Below are 6,675 nucleotides of genomic sequence, written 5' to 3' on the forward strand. Positions count from 1 at the left end.
TTTACCTACTATAAAATTTATTTCATTATCATAAATTGTTCATCTCGGTAATGGCAGTATTAACCAAACTGGCTTACGCTCTGATGGTTAATAAATATCTCAACCTTCGCTAAAGTAAATAATGGCTCTAAAACACTAGCTATGTCTCACACCCTTGCAAAGGATTAACGTAAGGGGACGTTCGAGTAATAGCGTTCTGAAGATTGCGAGACTATTCTTGAAATTCTCGTAACCTTTAATTAAAGAGAAAAATAAAACAATAATCGATACGTATCGGAACTTAATTATTATGTTCACTTACTTAATAAATGGTATATTAGTGTAGTAATAGCATCAGGCATACGTGAAAAAAGAAATATCAATACTATACATTTTTTATCAGTTTCAACCTGTATCCCGCACACGTCAGACACCTAGTGTTAAGACACATCATTTCCCATTTTTCGTAGAATTCTGAAGGCATTGCGTTTTAAGTGGCGGAACTTAACGCTGCACTGATGCCTCGACACCCACCCCCACCACCCAGATATTATGTATATCTTTATGAAATTATATAGGTAAAGCACAAATCATATGAACAAATACTAATCGCTATTAATGAGCACGTACCTTATCTCTTAAACTTGTTCAGATGGTAGGTACTGAAGGCTATTCAAATTCGTACTTAATCCTACCTCCACTAATTTAGAGATAACGATAGTAGCGATAGCGAGATTCCTGAAAATGAACATATACCTAAAATAGAACACTTCTATCTACCCCTAGACGTGGACAAACGTGGATTAAAAAGAGATTCAATTTGCATAAAACTACGATACCTATACACCTACCTACAATGTAACAATACTTTAGTATATTTAAATTGTAAGCACGTACAGCAATTTATGTTAAAATAATAATTGTAGCAGATGTGACATCACTCTTGTATTGCAGTATAGTATTTACGAAAAAATAAAACAACTAACATAATGTTTTTGAATGTACCAAAGATTATGAAACGCCTTCATTAACCTCTATCAAAGCTAAAGCACACTTAAAATTGAATCATAAAATTATTCGTCTTCTTCAAAATTGTCTGCGTCGTCCTCATTATCAATTAATTTTATCGCTCAGGTAGTTACAGCTTCATTATTGCCGACTCAATTTCAAATATTAATAGATCTTCCATACATGACAAGATTAAGATGGATGTGTAAAGTAATTACAGGTGCTTCTTACGTCTAGGTGTCATATTTCCAATACATTGGTGTCATAAAAATTGTAGAAAAATACTGGCTTAAAAATACTGGCTACATTTTTTTATATTTTCAAGACTCCATTATTGTTTTCTCGATAAACAAATATATTACATTGTAAATATATTTCCTAGTAAAAATTACAGTAATCATTATAAAACACCATACGGTCCGCAGTTAATTCTAATTACCGTATTTGTTTACAATATATAAAGTACTCGATAATTATGCAGAACTGTATAGTGTATTTATGTTTGTATCTGTAAATAAATCTCAATAACCTAGGGCTAAATAGCAAATTTATGATTTTACAATGTACGTATGACCTTTCTCAAGTATTTTTAGTTGCTCTTAGCATTTAACAAAGTAAATATGTTGTTGGTTTACGCCTTAATGATTTAATAGGATAGAGATGAATTATGCGATTGGCTGTTTCATTATAAATAAATATAAGCATTCATATAATAAATATTGCAGTATCGACCTGGATTATCTCAGTGTGAATTAATTATATTCCTATACGTATAATATTATTATAAATAATTCGGACACGTATTATAATTTAGATGTAAGTACGTTAATAAATGGATATAGTGCCTTTACAATTCATCGGTATTTTTTTAAATGATTAATTTTTTTTGAAAATTATTTTAAATATTTTTTATTCAAGTCATTCAACACGTAATGTTATATCGGCCTCTGTGCCTTCTGGTTTGAAATGAAAAATTATTAAACATAATTTCATATTGAATAGTAAATTTGTTGACTTAAACTATTAGGACTTTATCTGAAGTAAGTGGTAACTCATCCGCTTATATCGTTTAATAAGCAATTCTTAGTACTAAGTAGGTACTTCCATTTGACCACGCGATCGCAACCGCAAAACAAAATCTATTATTGTATGAACTAAACATTCTGTGAATGGCGTCGCATGTACATACATACATATATTCATATATACCTACTTTATAGGTCTATAGTCTATACCTATGCGTAAAATGCGCAACAGTTTTATTTATTGCGCACGTTTCGGTCACTCATAAATTTTCCTCATAATATAACGAGTCTATGGAAAAATAAAAAACATTACTCACGTAAAGGACATGCTCCTACGGTACATTTGTCACGTTGGCCTCTCATAATAAAGACGTATTTACTATCAAGAATATCAGTATTGGTCACGATTGTTTGTCTGTTTATTTTTGAAATGCTTAATTGTTTTAATTTATAAACAATATAAGTTATACATATTGTTATAGTAGAGTATAACATAAAAGTACCACTTATTTTATTTTTAATATTTTCAAATATAGAAAAAAAATATTTTCTTAGGTTTTCAACATTGTCTATTGGAATTGCCTTCATATTGTGCGTATGAATTTTCCCAAAAATATAAGTCCATAAAAAATTGCAGGTATAACCGCAGGCAAACGACATACTCTAAAATGTTATATGGTGAGCTTATAGAAATTTGTGCATCATAAAACGAAGGACGATAAACTGGGCAGTGGACAAGGGACAACTCAGTCGCTTTATCAGGACTTCCACACACGTAAAACATTTTTATTGCTTACAAAACCGCGTATGTACCTATTACGGTTTATGCACCCCCACCAGGCACCGACTCTGTTTACTGACTTGATTGGAAACGTGCTCTTTCTATTTAAGCAAAGAATTTATATTTTAGTGTCACTTCGGTAATTGAGATTGGTTTTAATTTACTTTTTATAGTGATACAATAGAGTTGTGAGCTTTTTCTGTTTGAAATTCGTAAAATTTTACTGCCAGTTTATATGTATTTTTTTAAAGCAAGTATATTGATATAAGATACAGAGGTTTGTAGTTCTCTTTCAATAATATTATTAAAATAAAAATATTACACATATTTGGGTTGCCATTATCATTGGATTCACCTATTAAACATCTCATATGCTCGTAAAAAATAAATTCTGGCTATCGATTCGTGTTTATGGTGCGTAACAAGCAATAAAGTGGGGTCCTATCGTTTCCCAGCTTCTGTCTTTGATGAACCCCAGGACTTTATATTTGTCTATAAACTTTTTATGATTCACACGCATCCCATGATCCCGGGCCACGGTCAGCGCAAGTAACTCGTAAAGCTACTGAACGGTGTAAAATGATATAAGCTTAGTTTTATGTAAATGGAAAAAAATATATTGATAAACAAGAGCTTATATATTTTTTTATAGCTTCACGCTTCAGCCTACACAAGACAGGGTAGGCAGAGGGAATCTGGGAACCTACTTCTGAGATACCTTGTTCCCTATTAATAGACTTCCGTTCCCCACTTTTGCGTTTTGAATGGCGGAATTCAACGTCGCGTTTTACCTCGATACCATAGCGCGGAAATCAAAATATTAAATATTTCGTTCAACTGAGTGGGAATCGAACCCACAATCATTGCGTTTACAATGACATGCTTGTGTCTCTCAAGAGCTTTTATTTGATTTCTTAAAATTTTCTCAATTTCGTATTATTTATTAATTTATTTCAATTAAACTTACTAGCAGTGGCCTTTCTATTTTTCATATTTTTTAGTTGTAAGAGATAGCATTCAAATACGCGACACTAAGAACATCTTTACAGAACTTCAGATAATCTCCAGACGAATATTTTTACTATTTTTTATTATAAAAATGCCGCTGTAAGTAATATCCGCTACCCTTTCATTGTTCTTTTTAAGTAAAAAGGGAGTGTCATCCCCCGTTGCGCTGACGAAATTGGCTACAGCCAAATTAAAAAAGAAATGAGGCACAATGTAATTCAAAAGTTTTAATTACGTTTATTTAGCAATCAGGAAAATTCGGCCGTAATCAATTTAAAAATAGGAATATCCTTACTGTGCACTTTATAACTTTTTAATGTCTCACAAAGAAAGCTATTTTCTTTACATACCTAGTACGAAAGAAATAACGTACGTATAATAAGTAAATTATAATATTATCATTCATATATGTTAAAAGAGATAAATTATATGTATCTTTTGTATATTAGGAAACGTGACTTACTATGTGTGTGTAAACAATCTGTTATATATTTAAAATACAATCTAATTAGTAAGTAATACATAGGGATTTGATAAATAATTATAGAATAAATTATAAAATTATTCATTTTGACCTCGTCAATTGTATAAATCTAGATAACTTCAAAAATACACACATACAGTATTTGCTGTAAAATTTTATACATTTCATTATCATATTTTTATGAAGGAAAACGAGTAAGCGCAGGTTGACAAGCATAGTACCTGATGAGACCACTTTGTTTCTTTCATGGTGTGGACACGAACGTTCTTACAACTGCAAATAGTGCAATGTGAGTGCATAAAGCGGTGTGCACAGCGAGAGCCCTTGATTGCACTTCGCACCTACCGTTTTGTTTCGTGAAGTGTTCGCGCGTTACCACACCACAATAGACACCCGCCTCGAAATCTTTTGTGACGATACGTGCTTATTTAAAAGATAAAATGGTAAATTTTATTATAATTTTAAACACCAGGCCAGTCCTGGCGCAAGAGCACAAGCGTGTAATTGTAAATGCCACAGATTGCGGGTTCGATTTCCACTCGATGAAATGATAAATTTAATATAATTATCCATTTCTTTGCTCTGGTGTCTAGGCAAAGCACGGAAGGGAACCGGAATGTCTTAAAACTAGGTTCCCTCTACCTACCCGGCTCATTTAACTCCGCCGTAATGGTTTTATGAACTACTTCATTATAGCCTTATTTGTTATTTATCTTAAATCTGCACTATTTTCTATATATTGGATTTCTTGATTCGAGCCACAGAATAAATTATCATATAAATATCCTACTAGATTATTCATACTCCTACTATACGAGTCATATCTAAGTTTAATATTAAATACTCTTGTACTAGTAACTATATATTTGCATTACTATTGTAACTTAGTTTTTTATACTATTTACGATATAGCGCTATGCTGAAATATAGTTCAGAAGATAATTGTGTATGTTCATCATGTTATATTTATAAAAAATCAGCTTCACATATATCTCGCATACCTACAGCAGAGTAGGCAGAGGGAACCTAGTGTTAAAGCACTCTGTTCCGCCGAATTTTTTTAGAGCTATTGCGAGTTGAGTAGCGCAACTCAACGCCGGGCCCTCTGGCACCAAGAAATGATAATATTAAGTTATTATTACTTCATTATTCATTTAATAGAGACCGAACCCACAATTCGCGTTTCAATCACACCCTTATTAGCACCACGACGGCTTCAAATATTTACATACATAGCAAAATTTGTTTGTTTGTTTAGTAGTTTGTTTAAATCTTTAAGATAGATAACTTTTTTGACAGACACTAGCACCTAATATATGTACTTAAGCATTAAATTCGTTGAAGCTAAAAAAGAAAATCTTGAAAAATTACACAAAACAAGTGAAACAACTCTTAAGCGTGTTCTATGTAAAGCTCATATTCTAATACTCGTGCGACGGCAATTGTTCATATTCAGTGGACGCGGTTATAATAACTCACTTTTACGAGCAACTCGCGTCTGCTAGATGCGTCTGCGACTCCGCCTTAAAAATTGGTCTAATGGCCATATTATTGCTAGACGTTTTTCTCAGTAAACTCTACTGATATGGTGATCACATTTGAGATTAAATTAAAAATTCCTTGGAACCAATTTCTTAATAATTAATCAAGGTTAAGTTCATTAATATGTCGTTTGCTTTCCATAGCAAATGCTGTATTAATAATTTAATTTTCAATGCAGATGTACATGCTATGGTATATACTTACCATGCTAAGAATAAAAGAAAATATTAATAAAACAAGTTCAATTCAACGAAATACAACGTTATACCGAAATTAGATTTCTACGTTCTTTTTAGAGTTGTTAAAATGACTCGTAACATAAACTTTTTCAATTTTCACCTGTGCTTAAAGTAGCGCATAAAGTGAACGGAATGGCTTTGAAACAGTAAATTTTTTGAAGAGGTTGACGACGCCTGCCGACTAAATGAAGCAACTTGATAAGGGCGCACCAATTCATGATATAAAATATAAATAGGTAGAGAAGAGAGAGTAAATGAAAAAAAAATAAAAAATCATATAAAATAAAGAGTTTATTTAATTTCTGGTATAGTGATTATGTATTACATAATTTTATTAAATTAAAATTAAAAGTAAATAGAACTTCTAGAAAACTATTATTTAAATGCGCTGAAAAGTATGAAATATTTATTTCCTTTAAAGTTTTAAAGTTTAATAATTCTATTAATTAATAACGCCATTACATAATTAATGACCTACTTGTTTATCTACGCAAGTTAATCTTTTGTTATGCATAATTATTTTTTAAAATTTGTAGTATTATCCTAAATTATAGACAATGGATGACATATTTTATATAGCGAAGAAATAAAAATAAAATATTTTGAAAT

Source organism: Heliconius melpomene, chromosome 19 (genome assembly GCF_056956725.1).
Source record: "Heliconius melpomene rosina isolate 202511_hmr_F chromosome 19, ASM5695672v1, whole genome shotgun sequence".
Classification (NCBI taxonomy): domain Eukaryota; kingdom Metazoa; phylum Arthropoda; class Insecta; order Lepidoptera; family Nymphalidae; genus Heliconius; species Heliconius melpomene.